This window comes from Pelobates fuscus, chromosome 2, assembly GCF_036172605.1.
Source record: "Pelobates fuscus isolate aPelFus1 chromosome 2, aPelFus1.pri, whole genome shotgun sequence".
NCBI lineage: Eukaryota > Metazoa > Chordata > Amphibia > Anura > Pelobatidae > Pelobates > Pelobates fuscus.
In genome coordinates, this window is record NC_086318.1 from 368,850,899 (window position 1) to 368,875,703 (window position 24,805).

Sequence of the window (24,805 nt, forward strand, 5' to 3'; positions counted from 1 at the left end):
ATCATATATGGACCTGGCACCCAGACCACTTCATTAAGCTGAAGTGGTCTGGGTGCCTATAGTGGTCCTTTAAATATCTGGGGATCTACCCTTTGGGCACTCCTTTATTAGGAGATATCTGCCTTTAAGATGCTGTGGACTATAAGTCCTATTATCCATTATCAGGTGTAGATTTTAATGTATCTATATTAATGGATGCAGTTTTATCACAACACCCTATCGAGAAGCAGTGACATTTAAAGCAGGCTACATTCATTACAGTGTGCTAGCATCGATTCCATACAGAGAAGAACTTTTGCATTTTCAAAGCAGAAAAAAAAAAGCAAAGGAATTTTCCCATCACCTGACATTAAACAAACAGAACGCAGAACGTTGATTATCACGCATCACATTATAACTCCGCCAGACCTCCATTCTCATTTACTAACATGCCAGGAGATAATAATTATCACAGTCATAAATAATGAACCTAGCACAGACACAAAACATCATCAGATCAGGTCATCTTCATGCATCCAAGACCTTCAGCGTGCAGCGGTGAACGCTGGATCCACATGAATGTGCTCTGCTCTACAGAATACAGTGTGAATGAATATGAGCCTGATGCCTTCTGCTCTGATGAATTTATTTGGAGGGCAGCACTTGCCTGGTCTAAAGGTGGAACGTGCAGTGACTGAAGAATATATCTTGCTGCTGTGGCAGTTTTATTAATATCACAGTGAAGCAGGGCTGGGGACAGCTCACTCAGATTATACATAATGCAGTGGCATAAAACACTCACTACTGTGACAGGTAATACTGTGTCCAATGCAGAAATCTCTACCATCCTCTTCCTCTGTGTCAGATAAGAGAGCTAAGGGGGGCATATACATGAGATCATTTTTAGAGCTGGCTCCCTTTAAGACCATGGAGAATCCGCCTTCCCTCTCCATCTCTCTAGTCTACCTCTTCTGTGCAGGGCTGTGAATTACTGTCAGCAGAGCAGTGACTGCCCTTATCTCCCACCTTCACATCTCATGCAGCCTCTCCTTCTCTCTTTTATAGTATCCATCTCTCCCTCCCTCTTCTCTCTGCTGAGCTACGTTAAAGGCAGCAAAATTCACTCGCAGCCCAGTGCAGGCTGCAGTGGAAAAGTTGGCCCCATCCTGCCATGCAGGATATCTGTCACCCCCAGCCTGTCCCCCCTATCCCATCATCTCACTGCAGTTTGAAGTGAAGGATCTGCAAAGCTCTCCCAGCCTGGTGATTCCTATTCTTGTATGAAGCCTTGCTGCTACATTGTATCAGTGTACCCCCTCCCTGCTCAGGTTCTTATTATATTCACCAGTTGGCTGCTCTGGGCTGAGTGCTGCTGATCACTGCTGTAAGGGGATCACAATAATATCTCGACCTGTTTCTGCCAATCAGTCGGCGACCGGATTCCAGCAACATTCTTTCCATGGAACGTACAGAGCAGCTACCTTCTAATTAGCAGAAATCACATACTGTGTCTCCACTGCCAGGGGATTCACCTTAAAGGTAAGAAGATCTTTTATCTTCACCATCAATATGGATGTCCTCTAACTATACTAAGCCCAAAAGTAACCCAAATCCCCAGGTGTCCTTTAGCCCCCCACTTTGATGCACTGCCAATGCCTGTGTGGCTAGGAGTGGGTTAATGCTTAGCTAATTTGCATGCTCATTATAATGACATTACCATATGGCTTTAGTGTTGGGGGATATGTCACAGGTGATGGAGTTAGGCACTCTCTTAGAGTGGGAGCTTTGGGTCTCGCAGCGAGCTGGTGGGCACTCCATCCAGATGTTAATGCAGTAGAGACCTGCTGTTTGGTTGATATGCACATCACATCTGGCGATGAGGCTACTGAACTGGACTACTGTGCAGGGGAATGCTATTAACAGTTTGACTCCCATATCTAGACTAGTAGTCCATTTGAACCCCTTACGGTGACTGGCAGGGTTCCTGGATGAGGTGCTGCAGTTTGTAAACAACACTACTGCAAATGGATTTAATACGTGATCTTAATTGTTTCTTTCTATAATACTTCCATTTTATCAAATCGCATACAACATGTAAACCTGTGCTGGCTAATTAGAAGATTTTAGTTTTAGATAGAACACTTTTTCTATGAGCAAAGCATATCATCATTTTAATTTATGCATTTTACATGTATTTTGTAAAATTTGCAGAACTTATAAAACATTCACAAATAAAAAAAAATGTTATAAATCAAAGTGATACATAATCAATACATCACAGATAGATAGGCACCGATAAGCTGAGTTACTGCAAGGGGTAAAATAGTGGACACATGTTTGCAGTACCTTTATTTTGTAGAATAGAAACTCAGCATTTTACTTTTTATGAAATGAAGAATTCCTATATATTTATATTTAAATATTCTGTTGTAACATTCAAGTATATGTACTGTAATGCAATTGAATGGCACTCACTGTAAAGTCATTTACTGCAGAACTGCAGTGAATGAGCCAAACAACATAATGACTACTGAATACAATTCCTGACCTCTGCTTTTTGAATTGCATTCCTATTCTATTGTACACATTAAACTGCTTAGTAGTCAGGTGCGTCTTCCAAGTCTAAGCGATTATCTTCTGGAATTCTTTTTCAACACAGCAGGTAGAATATCATTTAGTGGAGTGTAAGATGTAATGTTGGTTAATGAAGTTCGTGTACACAGTTGTTTGATGATAGTGACTGCATGATGTTGTTTAACACACTACTTATCTATGAACTAAATATAGATATGAAAGTGAAGAACTATTGGCATCCCAGTGTTAGTGCCTTTTCATTTACAGCTAATACTCTGCGTAATAACTGTCTTCATCGTCTGTGCTGTAGAGCCTATGTATTATGTAGCTTTTCCATTTAAACAATTAATATATGCATAAATGATTTTTTAAGAACTTGGTAACAAATTATGGCTATAATGCACAGTTTATTGTTAACCATTTTTAAATGTCATATTACTAATTCTTTGATGAATTGAACAATCATAGCACTTTAAATCTCCTAGCCCCCTAAGGACACAGCTTCAGAAGCAAAAGGCCAGCATGACGGAAAATGTCCATCATGTGTCCTTAAGGGGTTAATCTGCCTTTCATCTCTAATTTATATTATTTAACTATCTAACCCATTATTGACCAAACACATACCACGTGGGTCATAATATAATGAAGTTTGCTTAACCACCTGTCAAGAAGGGGTCATGCACATGAAAACAAATACCGGTAGTTGTCTTCTACAAGGTTCTCAGAATTGTCCAACACTTAAATATTTTTAACCTGTTTAGAGATTTGCGTTGTACTAAGCAGGGCCGTCTATAATATGAATAGGACCCTGGGCAAAGAATTTTGTTGGACCCCCTCGGCCCTGCGACCCTCTCAATCCACCAACCCCCCAATTATGCCCAACCCCCAATCACACTGACATATTGACACATACACACACAGACAGACATATTAAAACATTCACAGATACATACTGACACACACATACACTGACACACAAATATATACTGGCAGACATATTGACACACATTCAGACATACTGACACACACACAGACGCACATACATACACACACAGACACATACACTGACAGATATAATGACACACATACAGACACATACACTGACAGACGTATTGACACACACACAGACATGCTGACACACACAGGCATACTGACATACACACAGACATACTGACACACAGACATACACACACACAGACACATACACTGACAGATGTACTGACACACACACAGACACATACACTGACAAAAATACTGACACACACACACTGACAGAAGTATTGACACACACACAGACATGCTGACACACACAGGCATACTGATATACACACAGACACACGGAAACACAGACAGACGTACTGACACACACACAGACAGATGTACTGACACACACACAGACAGACATACTGACACACACAGAAATACTGACACACACACTGACAGAAGTATTGACACACACAGAAATACTGACACACACAGAAATACTGACACACACACACTGACAGAAGTATTGACACACACACAGACATGCTGACACACACAGGCATACTGATATACACACACAGACACACTGAAACACAGACAGACATACTGACACACACACAGACAGAAATACTGACACACACACACAGACATACACACACAAACATACTAACATACATTTAGCCACCCTCCAACCACCCTTACCTTTTCTGGAGGGTGGTTTCCCTGGAGTCCAGTGGCAGGCTGAGGCAGTTGGGAGTTCCACTCTGAAACTCCCCTCCTCCCTGCCTTTCTCCTCCTGTGCGGCTCTAATCTCCGGTGGGAGGAAGTGACGCGCGGCACTTCCTCCCAGCCGGCTGCCGAACAGGAAGGGGCCCGGTCGCGCTGTTTAAGCGTAACAGCGCCCGACTGGGCCCCTGCTGGCACATGCCCACCGGGTGGCCCTTTGTGCATGGGCCACCCGGGGGCCCTCTTTAGCATGCGGGATTGTGCGGCTCTGTGCAGCCGCACTGCCGGGTCCAAGGGGGGCTGCGCAAATCGCGGGGCCCACGGAGCAGCTGCTCTGGGGCCCCCCAGGAGCAACTGGGCCCGGGGCAGCTGCCCCGTTTGCCCCGCGCTAAAGACGGCCCTGGTACTAAGAAGCATCCATTTAAATCCCACTTCCATGAGCAAGCACTTCACCACACTGGTTGCTTCCTGACTATTAAATCTTGTTTTACTTTTTGTTATCTGAATGTTTGTAAGATATTGTTGCTGGTTTATATGCTTTAGACTGGCTTTGACTTATAAATAAATAAAACATTTTTTTGAAAAGCCACACACGGCTTAAAGTTGGTGGTGTGCATAATATATGTGCATAATATATCTTTGTTTTGGAATCCAGTATTGCCCAGTTGTGTTACAGTCGTTGTCCGAAGGGAAATCATGAAAAAAGAATTAAGCGTCTTCTTTGCATATTAAGTGTTCTAACAAAAGGGATACGAGACCTGCACTCACCCCTGAGACCTGTACTTAGCTCTGATGACATTACAGAAAATCTACCGTAAATCATTCTTATACTGATATCTTTATCTATAACGTTATTCATACTGAAAGAGTGTCCCAGGGAAATGAAGTCTTCATTAGATCAGTTTGTAGATATCATTAATATAATTCTGATTCAATCATTCAAATGCTAATGGGATGAGTGTAGTATGCAGTAGGGTACTTGTGGCACTAAAAGCATTAAATCTTAACACGAGATCTAAAGGACCACAGGCTGTACTTTATTGATGATCTCTACACTGACACTCAACTTGGTTAAACCTAAACCTTGGGGCAGGAGTGATGCTTGCAGAGGGTTAAAATGTATTTTGCGTGAGTGAGGAGAAACATTACTTTTGTCTTTTGTACTAGATGAAAAATGAATTCACTTAAATGCTATGATATTATGGAGATGATGACACCATTTGTAGGCAGAAAAAAACATGCAGGCATGATTGGCACAGTACCTAATAATTGGAAGGGTTTTATTATTATTAATTTATTCTTCCTACTTCATTATATGACACTTGAAAAGGATAATTTTTTTGTCTTCAGTACAATGGAAAACAAAACCATTGGAGTATATGCATTTCTATATAAAGATGCCGGGTTCAGTCTCATGGGGGACACTCATCAGGAGAACCCAACACAAAAAACCACAACGTCACGGTTAGATAATCACAAAGAGATGTGGACATGGCAGTATTCAAAACAAACCACACATGATTCTTTGACAAGTTTTGACACACAGGGCTATTCACTGAAGAATTGTTGAGAATTCAAAGGGAATTTAAAGTGAGTATCAATTTTTTTCACCCACCACTGAAACATTAGTATTACAAGATGGAATCATTGTGAAATACTCATATTGACTGTGTTGGAATTCTGTTGAAATTCCAACCCAGTCAAGAGACTACTAAGGCAACGGCGAGACAACTTTGTCAAAGTATTTCTCTTACACCTGACACTTCTAGACACTGGGCAGAGCTACCGCCGTCTAGAAGTTTCAATACCTCCCAGCTGTCATCAATGAGTTGAATTTATCCATGGAGGTGCCCGTGGTCTAGACCTCAATGCATGCACAAGAGTACACCAGTGATGACGGATCCTGGAACTGAAGCGCCAGGGGCTGAAGAGGATCTCCTAGAAGAAGATGGTGACTCCCACGTGGGATAGCTTCAGGTACTAGTGTGTATATATACCAGTTCTATATATCGATGTTGACTTGAGGTATTATGGAACCCGCCAAAATGAGGATCGCTATTGGTCTCAGCAAGACTTTTGTCGGCTAAGTTCACACACATGCACAGTGAACTTGTCGCCAGTGTGAATCTTGGCGGCCATCTTTTGGGTTCCGCTCTCATTTCCCCACATGTAGGGGTTCCTGAAGAATTGTCAACTCGTAGTCCCACTGAGATGATCATCAGGGAGAGGAATGTTTACCTACATTTCACGATTTGATCGCTGACGTTAGTAGAGGCAACAGGTTATATTCTGTTGCCAAACAGGATCCCGGTGGCCATCTATTTGGTAGGGGTTTGCATCATGTCGACAGGAAACACATGTTACACACACAGAGACGGATTAGCCCTGATTGGTGGGCTATAAAAGCAGAATTTTGTAATTTTTGGGGATAAGCTTAGCCTTGAGGAAGTCCAGTGACGAAACCGGCACAGAGGAGCAATCCAATCTTATTTCTCTAGTTTGGTGTTTCCTAAGTTTGGATTCTATTTCCACTCCCCCACTTGAAGGGATCCCGACCCAGCACAGGAGGGTGGGCTGAAAACTGAATCCATCTACAAAGACATACCTGCCAAAGATTACAGGGCTTTCAGACCCTGTGATATGCTCAACTGACCACTTTTAGTGGTACCACATTTGTGAGTGCAATACTTTTTCCTATTTTATTGGTGTTGTTGATTTTATACTATGTCATGTTTTTATGTCTTTCATGTGATTTTAAGCAATTAAAGAAATTGAAAAATTGAACCTTAACATTTGACATGTATATGTGAATTCTGGAACAACAGATGGGAAAGAGTGAATAGGTATAAATATTGGTATACCCATATTCTAATTGCACTTTTACCTTCATTACACCACACCATTGTTTGCTTGTTTGGTTTTAGGTAAAACTTTGCCTGCCCCCCCACCCCACCAGGTCACCCAGCAGCGATGTCACCATCGGGGGTCTTTGCAAATTCTTCAAAGTCCCCAGATGGTAACTGTGTTTATTTATGATAAAAATGGTTTTTCAAGTGAACCATGCTTCAAGTTCAGTTTTGGTCTAAAATTTGAAATTGATATTTGATATAAATTTTTAAATTCACTATGAATTCTCAATGATCACTATGGTCAGTTCAAAGTTCAACTTATTGAATAAAAGTTTCAATGACTCTACATGCCAGGTCTTAGGGCTTCCTTTACTGTCCAATGCAGTGGTATCAGGCAGCTTACAGCTAAATTGTTTCAGATGATCATTCAAGGTTCCTGAAGTTTATTTTCAGAACATTTATATTTTATTTTATTTTGTTTATCATAGCTGCACCATGAAACCATCATCATTCTTTTATGAAGTCTGGAGTAATTAATTTTGCATCGAGCATTGTCTTCTTTAATTTTCTTTCATTATGTTAGATCTCTGAAAGAAGGAGAATACCTAAATCCCACTTTTCCTTGTTTACAGATCCTTGGTGTAATGCTCTATTTTCATTTGTAAACATGACAATGTATTAAAATGTAAAATGCAAGACTGTTTTTTCATTTAAAAAAATCACTGCATCCTTACGCCCTCCTCTTCTAAGGCATTTGTTTTTCTTTAACTCCAGGAAAAAATCATCTGTAATTCTTTCAGATATTGTAAATAATAATCAGGAATAATTTGTTATCGATTAATTTGGGTACTGAACATTTTGGATTATTTGTGAATTTGGGTACAAACAATTCTGGAAGTGAAAAATGAGAGTGTTCTACCTTACAGTAACTGGAGAAACCATAGATGGTGATATATATATATATTGGCCTTTTGCATTTGCTGTTGTCACACAGATGGTGAAGTAGCAGGGGAGAGAAGTTTAACTGCTTCTCTATATTAGACCACCAGGCAGATGGGTCACAGTATGTGTACAGCCGGTGCACCCCTAGAGATTTCAGTTACTACAATCACTACAACCTCTGAAATCCCAACTGCAATGCCATTTATAGCTTTAGAAAATAAATCAGAGGTCCTAAAAATACGTTGACTATTTTACCTATTGAAACCATTTAAAGGAGAACGGTCACTTCCCTGGAATTTCCACCATTAAATAAATAATCGAAAATAACCTGTCATTTGCAATAACTAATTTTCTTTTATATGTATTTCATATTTTATATTATATTTTATATGTAAAGATTTAGCAGGTTCAGACAAGGCAAAGCTACGACAAATGTTGCAAAGGAGAAATAAAAACATTGTTTAATTTCTCCTCTTCTCTTTATGCATTCTATACGCTGACTGAGAATTGCAAAGGACGGAGCTTATACCAATGATTTAAAAGGAGCCAAGATGGAAGCACCCAGTTGTGGAATAAAAAGTTATAGATGTCTATGTTTCATTGTATATTTCCCACCTCGCAAAATACATATTTGCTGAAGGGAAACTATAGTGCCCGGAAATCAAAGTTGTTTTCCTGGCAGTATAGCTCCCTATAATGCCCCCCCTCTGACACTGCCCCCTTCCTCCCAGGGTGCAGATAGGGTTAAAAAACTCTTCTGTCACTTACCTGATTCCAGCGCCGATGTACCGCACCACTGGTACAGGCTCCGCCTCTGCTCCCCCCCTGCATGCATTAGTCTAATGAAGCTGGATGTCCTTATGCACAGCAAGCTTGCCTAATGACCAGGAAGTCCCTCTAGTGGCAGACACTAGAGGTAGAGTTTACCATGCAATGTAATTATTGCAGTTTATTAAAAACAGCAGTAATTACCTTTGGATGGTTAAAGGGCATGGGACACTGTACCCAAACCACTTCAATGGACTGAAGTGGTCTGGGTGTATATAGTGTCCCTTTAAATATTTGGATAAGTAAACATAATATAATTTTTTTTTTTTTTTTACCAAAACTGGAAAGTGATAGTTACCCTTTAAGTCCATAGCTCACCAAGTAAAATCTTTAGACATTAATATTAAAGTTGTGTTGCAGTTTAGTACAGCACAATTCATTCACACTCCCGGACATGCTAATTAGTTAAATACATTATGAAAAATTACATGTCATACTATTAAAAAAATATATGCAATGCTATGAAAACCTTTTTTATTTGAACTTTAAACATCTGCTTATTAATTACTGGGTATTTTGCTTCCTTAAAATCCCATATGAAAGACATTTAGTTTTAGTGGAGAAGTATGCATGATTGCAGTCATGTTGTTTTATCACATCTTGTACTATGTATACTGTGGTCAAGTTTACTATTTCATGTTGGCTTTAACTTTGAAATAATATGTGCTCTTGAATGTGTTATGTGAATTAAGAGCCTGCTGTGGTAACACATAACAGTACATATACTATGAGATAAAAAAAAAAAAATGATTGAAACACATTTATTGCAAATATCACCTACATTACTATTGGAAGACCGAAGCATTTTCTGTCAAACATTAATTTCATAGTAGACTCAGCACTTATATTTTTTCTGGTTTATATGTACGTGTTTGAGTAAAAAAAAATAATTTTTTATTTTTTTTATTTTATGAACTAATGACATAATGTCTCTCAAATAATAAAAGAAAACAACTTTATACTAATTTTTAAACAACACAATACTAATGTTTTAACTTAAGAGTTCAGAAATCGATGTGTTGTAGAATAACCCTGATTTTCTTTAGAACTTTCATGCGCCTTGGCATGCTCTCCACCAGTCTGTTACATTGCTGTTGGGTGGCTTTATGCTGCTCTTGGTGCCAAAATCCGAGCAGCTTGGCTTTGTTTGATGGCATGTGACTATTCGTTTTCCATTTTGATAACATTCCGGAGGTTTTCAATGGTGTTAAGGCTTGCCATGACAGTCATATTTTCTTGTAATATAACCTTGTACATGACTTGATTCATCCCTCCTTCACAAAAGTGAATGGCCTATTCCAGCAGCATGCCTAGATTATTATAAATCCTCCACCAAATTTCATGTGGCTTGTGTGCTTCCCCATGTCTCCATCTAACCATTACATGACTAAGTGTTGGACACAGCTGAAAACTGGACTCAATAAATATACCTCCAGTCCTCTATAGTTCAACCCTTATGGTCTTTTCAAAACTTCAATCTGACTCATCTTTGCTTCTCATTAATAAAGGTTTTTTTTCTAGCTTTGCGCAATTTCAGCCTGTTTCAAACAGTCCTCGTCATGTAATTTAACCCAGTTGCTACTTGCCATTCTTTTTGTAGGTCACTTGATATCATCCTATGGATGTTGAGAAACATTCCAATGAATTGGCAACCATACCAGTCCATGGAGACCTGTTTCCGCCCTGGCTGGTCGGTAGCTTTGTTGTCCACAATGTCTGCTGCTTGAACTTCTTCTTATGAACCACTGTATATCCCTCTTCCAAGATTAAAGCCTTCTTTTCCTCACTCAAAACCTGTCTGTTCTTTTCTTTTCTTTTTTTTTTTAACATTCTTTATTTGTGTTTGAGTGGTAGACTGTGCAATATACATTGGTATGCAGCAAACAGAAGCAGTAGTTTGACCATACTAGGCAAAACCTGTCTTTTCAATTCTTTTGGCATGGACAATAGTTATTTTCTAATTCCAATTACTTTTCAGGTAGTACTAGAGCAGTTTTTACCATCCAGCTGGTCCTATTGGAATAGGCTACTGCTGACCACTACAGTGATTTTTTTATACTTTTACTATATAAATAAGATGTGGTCAGGTAATCACCTAATCTACCTCATTAAGTCAATTGAGGGGTGCATGTGTTGGAATTCAACAGGCACTGGAATGGCTGCCATACTTATAGAGACACTGGAAACACAGAAACCTGTACTCACTTTATAATTGTACACATAAACATAAGACCTCAAAGTGAAATTTCTCACACATGGACAGGTACATATACATGTTCACATTCATGTTGTACACACAGGTGCACATTCACCCAAAATGATACTGCTCATTGAAAAGTGAATGTAACTTCACACAGATGTTACATTCACTAAAACACATCAATTCACAATGATTCAATGAAATATTTGGTAATATACCAAATAATTTGTTACGTATATGTGATTATGTTTTGGGGTTAAAATACATAGAAATAGGGGATAAAGTATTTCAAGTAGTGATATTTGTGTGTCTCTTTCTATCTACCTGTCATAACTTGTTTAAATCTCTCTTTACATTTATTTGTCTTGATGTGCCAAATTGTTGTATGAAGTTGAAGCTGTGCTCTTAGCGGAAAAGGGATATTGTGATTTTGTATTTCTAACAGTAAATATGACGGTAATTGAACTACACACACAGTAGGCTGCTGTAGATTCTAACTGGCAATTAACAGATCGGGAGAAGTTTGTGAAATTCTAAATCAAATACACTGCACAATATGAAAAGTTTAAAAAGTAGACTTTTTTACAGAAAGTGTGTAGGAAGGCTGTTTGAGTCTTAGCTAGGGAAGGTAATATGCGTCTAGTGCCTTAAGTGCTTTAACTACTAAATGGCAGACTGCAGGGCATGGGCGTCCGCAGGAATTTTTCCAGGGGGGGGAGGGGGGGCATAATTGTAATGACATCTATGCTTGGCCCCTTTTTGATAGTGTCACGAAGGGGAGGAGCATAGTCATTATCACATAAAGCCAGGGTGAATAGCGTTTTCACAACTATGGTGTCAGGAATACATGTTTGTATTCCTTAAACTATAGTGTTCCTTTAAGCAAAATCAAGGAACATTCTGGTCACCATAACAACTTTATCTAAATGAAAATGCTATGATGCCAGAAAGCCCCTGGGTGCTCTCTTTCCTTTAAGGGGTTAAACCACTCTCAAATGGTTTACCCCCAAAGTCTTCCTCCAGCTCCAGGTCGCTCAGTGGTATTCGGCATCTGAAACGGAGTGTCAGGAAGTGCAGATTGACGTCAGGCATGGGTGCCGCTGATTGGCTAGAGTTGACAGTTGATGCTCTAAGCCAATCGCTAGTTCCCGGTTCATAAACGTTTTTTACTTTTTTATGAATGGGGAGCTACTGATTGGCTTAGACTGCTAGCTGACCGCTCTAGCCAATCAGCGACACCCCTACCCAGCGGCACTCTGTGCTTCCTGACACTCAGTAAATAAAAGTGAACACATTAACACTGATATTTTTTTTTACCTGGGGAGATGAGGTGTAGAGTTTCCCTGCCAGGCCCTGGTACCAAAGCCTTATGATGTGGTGTCCAGAATAAAGTGGAGGGTTCACTTCATTTGTCCTTCCTGCTCCAATCTCCTTTTCTTCTCCTTCATTTGACAGTCTTCTTTTTCTTCTGACACTGTCTTCTATATTTGGCTCCTTCTGCTCCTTTACCTTTCTGCTCCTTTGTGCTTATTTTGTGCCCTTCTGCTCCTTTCTCATTCTGATTCCTTTCTGCTCCTTGCAGACCCTTTCTGCTCCTTCTCCTACTTTAGCTTTGTGCTCCTTGCTGTCCCTTTCTGCTCCTTCACCTTTGTGCTCCTTCTGTTCCTTTCTGCTCCTTGCAGACCCTTCCTGCTCCTTGCTGACTCTTAATTTAGGCTGCCCCCCATGCCTCACTTGCCTAATCTATAAACTGCCCCCCCATGCCTCACTTGCCTAATCTATAGGCTGCCCCCCCACATGCCTCACCTATAGGCTGCTGCCCCCACACATGCCTCACCTATAGGCTGCTACCCCCTCACATGCCTCACCTATAGGCTGCTGCCCCCCCACATGCCTCACCTATAGGCTGCCCCCCACATGCCTCACCTATAGGCTGCCCCCCCACATGCCTCACCTATAGGCTGCCCCCCGCCACATGCCTCACCTATAGGCTGCCCCCCCCACATGCCTCACCTATAGGCTACCCCCCCACATGCCTCACCTATAGGCTGCCCCCCCACATGCCTCACCTATAGGCTGCCCCCCCACATGCCTCACCTATAGGCTGCCCCCCCACATGCCTCACCTATAGGCTGCCCCCCCACATGCCTCACCTGTAGGCTGCCCCCCCCACATGCCTCACCTATAGGCTGCCCCCCCACATGCCTCACCTATAGGCTGCCCCCCCCACATGCCTCACCTATAGGCTGCCCCCCCACATGCCTCACCTATAGGCTGCCCCCCCCCACATGCCTCACCTATAGGCTGTCCCCCATCCCTCACTCCCCTAATCTATAGGCTATTTTAAACCCCCCCATCCCATCCCCCACTTACATGATCTGTAGGCTGTCTCTGCTGGCTGCATGTGTTGCTCCCCTGCGGTTTCAATAAGTCAGAGAGAAGCAGGGATATATGCAGCTTCCTATCCCTGTCTCTCACCATACACAGCACCTACTGGCCGGCGCCGGTATTGCAGTTCATTTTAAATCTCACATTTTAAATAGCAGAACAAGCTGAAAAATCCATTGGGGAGGGGGGGGGGGGGGGGGCGGGGGAGGGGGCAAGTGCCTCCCCTTGCCCCCCCCCCCTGCGGACGCCCATGCTGCAGGGGCATAATTTATACACCAAAACACTAAAGTTTCTTTTGTTGCTTAGAGTGGCTCTTTTAAAAAAAAAAACATACATTTAACACTGAATAACACACCTTGGTACATTGATTAAAAAGCAGTTTATTAACTAATTAGCTGTCAGGAATCAGAATCATCATGACAGGTGCAATAAAGGACTTTTATATGAGGCTAGCAGAAATATTACATTACATAAAGGCATTACTGTTATCATCCTACTTAGAGTTTTCTCCTAGTAAGAGTTTTCTCCTCCTCCAAAACTAATGTGCAACAAATGTAAAACTATGTAAGGCTAGAGGTGTGTCGGTCTCTAGAGGTTTGTTTCTTCAAATATCTCAGAGAGCCGAAATGGCATGTTTGCACTCTAATAATCTAGTCATTACCCGCCCTTCTTACCCACAAAAATGAATGCGGGAAAAAAAAATCTAACTAAAACTGAATTAAAGTGAGTGAAAAAAGCCAAACTTTTACAAAACGTTGTCTGAAAGCCTAAACAACAATTCTGTACATTTCCAACAATGTCATACAAATTTTGTCGAAGAGGAGCAAATAATCACCAAATTAGCAAGATATTTTCGATGGAGTCACATTTCAGCAAGGCCCTCACTATCCTAGAATTGTAAACCGCTGCAAAATGTGTGGATGTCAAATAAACAATGAATAATAATACCAATAGAATAATAATTGTAATAATTGTACACCTTTTGTTTGATTAGGCTTCCCGTGTGTCTGTTTTAGTAACTTTCCTTTCCACAGTGGGTAATAAGCCAACAGTGATGATAATCGGCTGAAGTCTGTACACTGTATAGCAGGATTTCCTATCTATGTATTTACATTTATTGTACCCCATTTTATAAAGTCTGTATCCCCTCAACTGTACTAAAGTCTACAAAGTGCTACGTAAACCTGCACGTACTATGTGAATGAATTATCCATAATTACATACATATATGCATGAGGAACAGTCTGGGACAATCATTAAATATTCTTACATTTGTGATTCATTGGGGGTGCCAAGTGAATCTCATTTAGATACACGTACAATGTAGAATGTAGAAATAGTTTAATGTTCATCACACATCTATAGAAAAATGTTCATTTTTATTTAATCAGTTTTGTTTTCCTTATTCAGGTTTATTTTTTTTAAAGTAATTATAAGAATGAAAGACATTGAGACTTGTAGGTACTTTGCATGTTTTCCTGAGAAATCACAATGACCTTTCTGTTTGCATGGCGGCACTTGGAGGGAGGGAGAGTAAAGGAAAATGTACTTACCTCCTTGTAAATCCATAGACAAGTCTTCAATTCCTGGCAGATAAAGCTATGGGGAGCTAGGTCAACCTTGTATGTTCAGATATTGCACATCATGCGTGGAGAAGAATGTTCTTATGAACTGTCATCACATATCTGTGTTCCCTAGTCAAAATGCCATCTTCTAGTCTTCAGCTCATGACAGAGAAAGCTACTTGGAGCTAGTTCATCTTTTCATGTTGTGATTTTGTGTACTGAATGAGAAGAAGCTTATTGTTATCCACTGTCGTCACGTGTGTGTGTGTGTGTGTGTGTGTATGTATATATGTGTATAACTCAATGCCAACTAAGTGAAAAGCAGAATGCAACTTTGTATTTCTATTATAAAAGTAAAGTATGCTTTAGCCAGAATTTGCATCCTCAATCTAAGATAAATATGTACAACAGTGGTTCCCAAACTTTTAAGGTTCAAGGTGCCCTTAATATTTCAATATTTTTCCAAGGCACCCCAAGTCAAAATGTATAGGTTGTATATCTGTACAGCACTGCGGCAATTACTGGTGCTATAGTGTAATGTATCTTGTTGGTGTTTGAAGGGATGCTTGTATATAGTTTTAGTGTTTTAATACAGGGGTCTGTTGGTGTGTAATGTTTGCAATTTATTGCAGGGGTGTGTCTGAATGTAATGTTCACTTTTAAATGTGGATGTACATTTGTGTGAAGTATTTGTGTGTTGAGTAAAGGTGTGTGTTTGTATATTTTTGGGGAGTTTGAATGCAGAGGTGTGTTTGTATGTAATATTTATGTTAGATTGCAGAAGTGTGCTTGTATGTTGTGCAGGTGTTTGACTGCTTGGATGTATGCACATACACTACCACATACACACATACAAATGTACAAAGATATTCATGCACATTAACACACAGATACTTATAAATACAGCGATGCATACACACAAATTCATAGACACCGACACATACACAGATACACACTCATGTTTCACTCATCTAAAAATATAATGGTGAAACGGAGGGTATTTTGTCAGCCTAAGATGTATCATTAAACAATAAAACTAACTGGCTTTGGCATTTATTCCAGGATCACTACCACTGGCCCTCACATAGACAGTCAAGCATTTTAACAACTAAAAGCTTTTAATAAATAAAGACCATTAATTATCTACTTTCTGTAATCTTGCATTATCTGCTGGTTTGCAGTCTGACCAGGAGGAACATATCATTTGCTATTTTGTTGGAAAATCAATCTCTATATTTAGCTTATTTTCCTATCAGATAAAACAGCAGATCACCACTCTTTAAAAGAGGACCAGTTCCCTTTAAAAATCGATCATCTGCAGTCCCACCATCGAATCAATCCATATGGCTGGTAATCAAATGCGATATCATTTGGTTTTCCACCATGATGAAATAATCAATTATCCATCTAAGGGTACACTTCTGTTGCAATCAATAACCAAATTCTATGTATATAGTGTCCATTTCTCAATGTCTTATTAATTTCATAAGATAATGCATACTTAAACAATAACAAGATAACTAAGGGACACATATATATATGTACACACACAAAAAGATGCTGTTATGCTCCCAAGTGAGACCGACAGATTTAACTACTTCAATCTGGCATGAGGAGGTTTGTAAAGGAATTACTTTAAAAATAGAGCAATGACCATGACTAGGTCATTCATGGCTTCTGATGTTATTTCAAATGCACCAAACAATGATATATGATTAGGTTTTGAAAAAAAATAAAAATTAAGAATAATAATTAGCAGCCTATACTAGAGTATACTAGAGTAGAGTAGAGGCAGCTACCACAAAAAAAAAAGTTTATAATAATAATTAATCTTAGAGAACACGCTATTCAATTACTATAATCAGTGTAAAGGAATCTATATTCCTTGTTATATTCCCATTAATGATGTGTACGAAATGTTCCCATTTAGCCCCTTAGGAAAGAATGTGTCCAATGTTTAAATTTAGTAGATTTCTCCCTGGAGCAACATCCTTTTACGGTCCTCACCCCTTTTATTATTTATTTATTTATTTATTTCAATCCTTACAAATATCATATCAATATATGTCTTTTCCTGAACTCTGAAACAGTCTCAAGGTTTTTTGGAATACCAAAATAAATTAATTTTATTGCAGCTCTAGTCGTTTTTATCCCAGGCTAAATATAGCTGAGCAGTGCAAGTCAGCTGACACAGGTGCATTTTCAGTTTAGCTGACTTTAGACAATAGCTAATACACAGCTATTTTTATTCACATTGTACGAACTTGCTTGAAAACTCACAGCAAGCCAATCTTTTACTAATCAGCCTTCTACTGTTTATACTATACTAGAGCATGACATGTAAACCCAATGCAAATTAGGTATATTATTGATTCATAGAGTTAATCATAAAGGTAAGAGATAAACCTGTCTCTGGCGATACATCAGGAATATTTGAAAGAATTTGTACAGAGTAAGACTGCCAACAAGCCCTATGAAACCATCTTGTGGTCTATACCAGGGATAGGCAACCTTCGCACTCCAGATGTTGTGGACTCCATCTCCCATAATGCTCTTCCACCCATAATGCTGGCAAAGCATCATGGGAGGTGTAGTCCAAAACATCTGGAGTGCCAAAGGTTGCCTATGCCTGGTCTATACCATGATGAATTTGGACCTTCACAGCTCTGTTGCTAAGCAACTACAATTACCTATTGAAAAGGCACATATGCATATAATTCCTCACACGCACTAAGCTGTGAAACATGGAATGAAACGTGTAATATTTTTTTTTCTAATGACACTGATGTTCCAGTTTTCTTGATGCATTTCTTTCATCTATTTCTTGAATGTTTAATCACAAAATAGCGTGAGGAATGTACAGATGTCGTCTGGGTTCATACTCTGGCAAGCGAAATATTTCTTATATATATCATCATGTTTGCAGCTTATTTCCTAACAGGCTTCCTTGTAACAATCAGATCTGACCCTAGGGAACTGCTCCTAAAACTCGGCCTGAAAAATATCTACAACACCTCGGTGAAGAGGTTCCACCAATTAAGCATCCATTTGAACTTGCAGAAGAACACTTGGTTCATTTAGTGAAATCAAGAAACAGATATTTGATGACCAATGGGTGTCCTTAAGACATAAGGAAAAACAAGAAACCTGTTGAATATTCCACGAACAAGTGTGTAAGTAGATGGTCTCTTGAGTAGGTCATTCTACAGGGAAAACACTTAGTCTTCAGTGCTGAACAAGGATCTATCATTGGATTCTCTGAAGATGGTTGGATAATCAGTAAAGAAGACTAATCATGTATGCCACATCCAAATGACTTTCCTGTTGAAATCCTGGTTATGTGTGATTGCAAACAAAAATGCAGTTTTAATCAACTTGTCTTACCTTATGTTTCTTTTCACAAGTAATGCAGGAATTGTGAAAATTCCAGAGACTGATATTGATATGTCATTCTTATTAATAATTTTCCTATTTCTTTAATTTAATTTGAATCTTTTTAGTCCAGTTTCATTATCTATTTTTATTTATTATTATGATGTGAAACTTTGCCAACATAATTTGGATATCGTCCTGCATAATGTAATTGCAATGTCAGATTTTATAGTTCTTTGTATCTACAGAACAAACTTTCAATGTGTCCACCAGAGTTAAAGGAACATTATAGGGTCAGAAACACAAACGTGTGTTTCTGACCCTATAGTGTTCAACTTACTATTTAGCCCCCTTGTCCCACCCCTTTAGCCTCTTCCCCCTTAAATCTAGTAAAAACTCCACTTATTTCCAGCACCACGCTGGTATGATCCCCATCCTTGGCTGACATCATCAGAATTGCTCTCAAAAAAACAGTGTTTACATTAAAAAAGTTGCAGGAACTGACTTTACCAGAACAACTTAAACAATAAGCTTTAGTTGTTCTGGTGATTATATAGTGCCCCTTTAATGTTTGTTTGGCAACAATAATGTATTTATAATATAGTGAAATGTAATGTTTATAAATATATGATTTGGTATGAATCCAGAAGAGTGAAGGAAAATTTGCCAAGAAATATGAAACAAAAATAAATAAATCCAAATTGATTCCTATTTAAGAAACATCTTATATTTATACGTTGTTTGCATTTAACCATTAGACATCAATATATAGAAGTAGCATAACCACAATTTGCTAGTACAAAAAGCTGAACAATGGATCACACACAATTTTATTTTTTAATTCTTTATTTTTGTCGTGCAGGTGTGTACATAGCAGATTGAAACGCCACAACAGCGTACAGGTTATTTACATGGTAAACAGTGGCATGAGTAGAAGCACGGTTTATATTATAATGCATATACAAGTGTAGTAATGTTTACCTATGTCAAGTTAAATGTTAGGTGGGTACAAATATCTAGTGCGGTGTATCGAGTTGGGGCCTACAAGCCTTTCGACAATACTCAAAGGTTTCTGCTCAGGTTGGTAAGTGTGTGCTTGTGAAGATTTTAAAATCACGGCTAGGTCGCCGTGGTGCTACCGCTCTATCTGATCGTTGACCCGGTGTTAAATTATATGCATAGTTAAACGTATTGAGTATAAACTATAACTTGTAAAAACAATGCCAACAATGTCATGATAAGACTGGGCTGACTTTTTACCTAACTAGACATGAGGATTGTGTGGGTTACAAGGCTATTACTTGCGCTCAATGGTAAATATGTTTAGGCTGTTGGAAGTTATTCCTTTTGCACATGCTAGCTGCGAGTGGGTCATCTGACTAACCAAGAGCAGCCAGGTGAGCACATGTATGCTTTCATGGTGATGCAATATCTGTTGGTTAAGCTATAAAAATGTAAAAAATATAAAAATTTAAAAAAAATAAATAAAAAAAAAGAATAAAAAAAATATATATTTATATAGTTGAGATAAAATATAAAACTAAACATATGTATAAAAAGTAAAGACAATGTCACCACATTTGGGCCGAAGCCCGAAGGGTATTGGAGTATGCTTGGGAAAAAACATCCCTGTGTAACTGTGGTAGAGGAGAGTCCCGGTCTAAAGTGTGTTTGACTGAAGTGGGGTTCGTATGTGGGGGGTAACGTCCCAGTGGGTGAGATGAAAAAAAATGGCAGTTCATTCAGGTGTCGGCTGCATCCCCGAGTGCTTCGGTCATTCGTCTGGGAATAAATTCCGCTGCGCTGGCTGTGCCCCAATTCGGTGGGTGCTTGGTTCGTTCCGTTGGCCCTTGTAGTGATAATGAGTCCGTGGGGAGATCCAGCTGTCCCAGTATCGCTGGTGCTTCTTGCATGTGTCGCGCTGTGAGTGTGATGTTGCCCTTGGTAATCAGCAAGGTGTGGGCAGGGCCCCAGCGGTATTGTATATGGCGAGCTCGCAGGAGGGATGTTAGCTGTTGCAGGGTCCTTCTCCATGCCAGCGTTGCCCCTGAAAGATCTGCATAGTTGGGTGATTTCTAGCGGCCGCCAGTACTGCGGATCTGTCCTTTAAGGTCTTTAATTGCAGGACTACATCTCTTGTGGCTGCGGTAGGGGCTTTGGTGGGCTTAGGGATACGGAATATGCCGTCGAGTACTATGGCCTTGGCTATCTTAGGAGTCAGTAGGGCTGTGAGGAGCCGCTGAGTGACATGTGGTAGCTCTGTATCAGGTATGTTGTCATCGATGCCCCTAACCTTGAGGTGTTTTAGGCAGCGTTTGTCTTCGAGCTCGGCAAATTTTAGGTCGTTTTGAATAGATTGCTGTTTCAGATCCTGTACCTCTTTTTGTAGCTTTTGGATTTGGCAGGTGTGGGTGCTTGAGGTGCCTAATGAGTCAGTACTGTTAGTAAAGCGTTCCAAATGACTGATCTACAGAAATCACCATTAAAGTCTACGGCAATTTTTGTAGCTAAGTCATTTGGAAAGTTTTTAGCCGTATTGAATCATTTGGAAAGTTTATCGAGGCCTTATTTACATAAATTATGTCTTATATATTTTGTATCTTTTATATTCCTTCCATATTAACTGGCAGTTGTGAAATTATTTGTAGAAAGTTATTTTAACTCCAGTTAGAAATTCACGATGGAAGTAAAGAGGTATCTCAGAAAATCTGAAGGCAAACATGTTCATGTGGCAAAATGATCAGATGCACAGTAAAGGGACACTGTAGGCACCCAGACCACTTCAGGTCATTGAAGTGGTCTGGGTGCAATGACTCATGTACCTTAACCCTGCAGGAGTAATTATTGCAGTTTCTGAGAAGCTGCAATAATTAGCTCTGAGGGTTAACTCCTCCTGTAGTGGCTGTCTACCAGACAGCCACTAGAGGGACTTCCGGAATTGAAACGGAACTTTGTTCCGTTATCTGACGCTGGACGTCCTCACGCTTTACATGAGGACCTCCAGCGTCAGATTTTTTCCCATATGACAGCATTGAATAAGCACTGAAAGCACTGAAATGGCCAATCATAGACTTCTCATTCTGGTTCTCAGCCATGAGGGCATGCACACCTCTGAGAGTTCATGAGCGGTGATGGGGCAGACATATTTATTTTACTTTGTTTCATAAAAAAATCGTATATAACTAGCCACTTTTATAAAATGCAAATAAGTTGGGATACTCAGCAGCAATTCAACAAGCTGGAAGCTGTGGAGTGGTCCTTTAAGGAAAAATATGCATTTTGGTTGCAATCACAATGCTCTATTTTTGCAAGCCCTCTAGAGATTCTTTGTCTCATAATCAACTCAGTTTATAGTGTTCTAAATTTATTGTCTCCAGGTCCTTTGAGAAACCTTTTATTTAGAACCTAGTTAGTAACTTGATAGGTCAGCATTCTAGAAACCAGCCTGAAGCATAAAGATGAAATATTTTTTATTTTGCTGTTTTATTTTTCTGTTCTTTTAATACTGTGTTTATAGTTTTGTGACATTGCTGACATTCCATTTTTTTATACTAAAGTTAGAAAGTTCACTTTATTTTGATGTTACTTTTTATTTTACTTTATTTTTTTTACTTGATGTGATCTCAGATAGTTCTATATATTTTACTTAAGTGAACTAATTAAGAAAATGAAATATAAAAAGACAGACAAAATTGAATGTCGTAGGCAGAATAAATAGACAGATTTTTTTAGAGAAACAAAAGACGCACCAGGGAATTAAAGCACTTAACTTAAAGCATTCAACAGTGAATTTATCTTTAGAACATTTGAAACCGCATGCCAAAAGAGGAGGAGATTATATATTTTTCATTTGGATGGTTTTGACTTAATGTTTGTGATAGAAAATGGGACATCGCTTAATTTTGCTCGATCACCAATTCTACCAGCAAGTCCTCATCCTGAAGCAAGTGACACCACCAATGGTCGATTGCTTTGGAATTTGGTGTAACTATTTGCCCACTGACAGTACTAGTAGGCAACTGGCAAAAAACTGCCCATGGGTGTTATAATGGAGGCTTTACTATTTGTAAATGGGGAGGACGTAATACCTCCTCAGACCTACCCATTGTACATTTTTCACTGGCAACAGATTCAGCTGCTAGAATTTCAACTTGCATTAAATCCAGACAAAATTTGATTATAATATTGGACGATACCAGTCACAATTTTTAGACTGGGTTTTACCGATATAATGTAAATGAGGTCTAGATGTGAAATATTATTCACATGAAAAAATTATTTTGACCTCTTCTGAATTTTTTTTTTTTATTATTATATATAGAATTGATAATACCTTTCCCCCGCCAATCATCAGTGCTGATAGATATAAATCTGCTATGCATATTTTGTTTCCTGTGTATCTGATCTTATCTGACATACCAATAGGTGTTTTTCTAAATGGATATATCTTTGGAAAGCAAACACATGGTCATACGTAATGAAGCTGTAGACATCTCCTAGTACACTGACTTTAGGTTAATTAAATTAGGTATACTCTTCATTAAGTGAAAAAGTGTTTCTGAATCATTAGCTAAAAGCATGGCGATGTCCACATTGACTAATCTGTGTCATCCGTGATACATGTAATCCTTTTAAAAACAGAAGGTTTTGAATGACGACAAAAATTCTTTAGATGTCTTTTGCTTCTGTTAATATAGTTCAATAGTTTCAGTAGTTTTTAGAATGGAAGTGTATTTGTAAATGTGTACATGGTGCCTGAGGCAAATTGTGAATCATCCAAGTTTTTTGTTTGTTCTGCTATTTGTTTAAAAGCACAAAATTAAATATTTTCTATCACATTTTACTATGTATGTATAAAGCGTGATCTACTTCAATTTATCTTCAACTGTAAAATGAATAGCAAATTACAACATGGGATTAAAGTATACTAAGTCATATACCTGTACATTACTGTATTGAAAAATCCAATCACGGTTCTTTTTAATCTAATAACCAGTCACATGCACAATCACAAAACTTGACACTTTGATGGTTTTTTAATCTAACATCCTGCGGTCTATTTCAACGGATGAATAATGACTGAGATTTAATGCTATATTAATAAGGCATTGAGTAAGACTTACCCGAGACTGATTTACAATAGGTAAGATGTGGACATGCAGAAGGAACACCATAGAATAATTCATTTGTTTTTTGACAATTCCCAGATGGGAAGCAAGTTCCTCTGCTAGAGTTGCTCTGCGATACTTTTTGTGCTCAAACATACACTCTCTAGAGATCCTGGAAAAACAAATAAGCAGGGGTTGACAGAGAAACCATTCAACAGTGACAGAATTACCAGGGTTGCAACCCTTGCTATTGCAATTGAGCCCTAGAGCCCTGCCTGTCAAGACGGGAGGTCAGGTCAGATGTGGCCCCCCTTACAGAAAGTTATTTAGTATATTGCTAAATCTGCTGTATGTTGCTAACAATTAAATTACCACCCTGTTACGCTGACTCACTCCGCCGGTCTGGTACAGCATTTAATGTGGTTGTCATGATCTTGTGCAGGTCAGATAGGGGACCTATGCCAGGGTTGACTTCAGGTACTTTATTAGTGATTCTAGACATATTATAACACTTGAGGCAAAACAGAATTTAGGTAATATGCCACAAAACAGGATACTTGCAAATAATAAAGAATGTCTGTAATTTCCAGGTAGGGTTGTAACAGAGGCAGGCTGGTAACAGAGGCAGGCTGGTTTGAAGTATCGGTAAGGGTGGAGCAGGTTATTGTTAGGAGCTGGTTTGAAGCTAAGTCTGAAGCAGGTTCACAGGAGCCAGGGTATGAAGTGTTTCAATAAGAACATAACTTCAATGTGAAGGCCATGAGGTTAGTTGGGTGTATCCTTTTGTAGCTGAAGTATTTAGTCCTAGGCAGGTGAGGTGACTAGTGGCTAGGGAGGCCACTAGAGGTGGAGAGTTGGAACTTATTTTAAAGGAACATAAATAAATGAAGCTAAATCATAGTTGTCAGCCAAAGGTGCGCCATCAGGGATATGGTCAGCAGCAACACAGGACCACCAGCGATCAGACCCCTGCTGGACCACCACACTTTTGTTTTCGGTATTTCGGTATTACAGACACAACTCCACACACAATGACACTCATCCAACTTCAGACTTAATCGCACTCAGCCAAATTCCCCACACAACCACACTTGGTGGGGAGACTCTTCTTTAATTCTTGCACTCGGGCCCAGTGAGTCCTAGTTATGCCCCTGCCTTTCATTGACCCATATGTCCTCTCCTCAATGGGAGATAGAGATAGACAGGAGACTGCTCCCTTATTCTCTCCCTTTCCTCTAGGCTGTGAGATCGGGATTGAAAATAAGTGCAGAGGAGCTTAAAGATGAACTA

At 39.3% G+C, this 24,805-nt stretch overlaps 1 protein-coding gene across 2 annotated transcripts in view; it reads left to right on the forward strand.

Moving 5' to 3' along the window:
• The first annotated feature begins 950 nt into the window (after window positions 1-950).
• Window positions 951-24,805, forward strand: part of SYNDIG1 (synapse differentiation inducing 1) — a 353,167-nt gene continuing 329,312 nt past the window's right edge. For both annotated transcript variants that reach the window (XM_063443700.1, XM_063443701.1), the window contains exon 1: window positions 951-1,518. The gene's annotated coding sequence lies outside the window, so the exon portion shown is untranslated. The remainder of the gene's footprint in view (window positions 1,519-24,805) is intronic.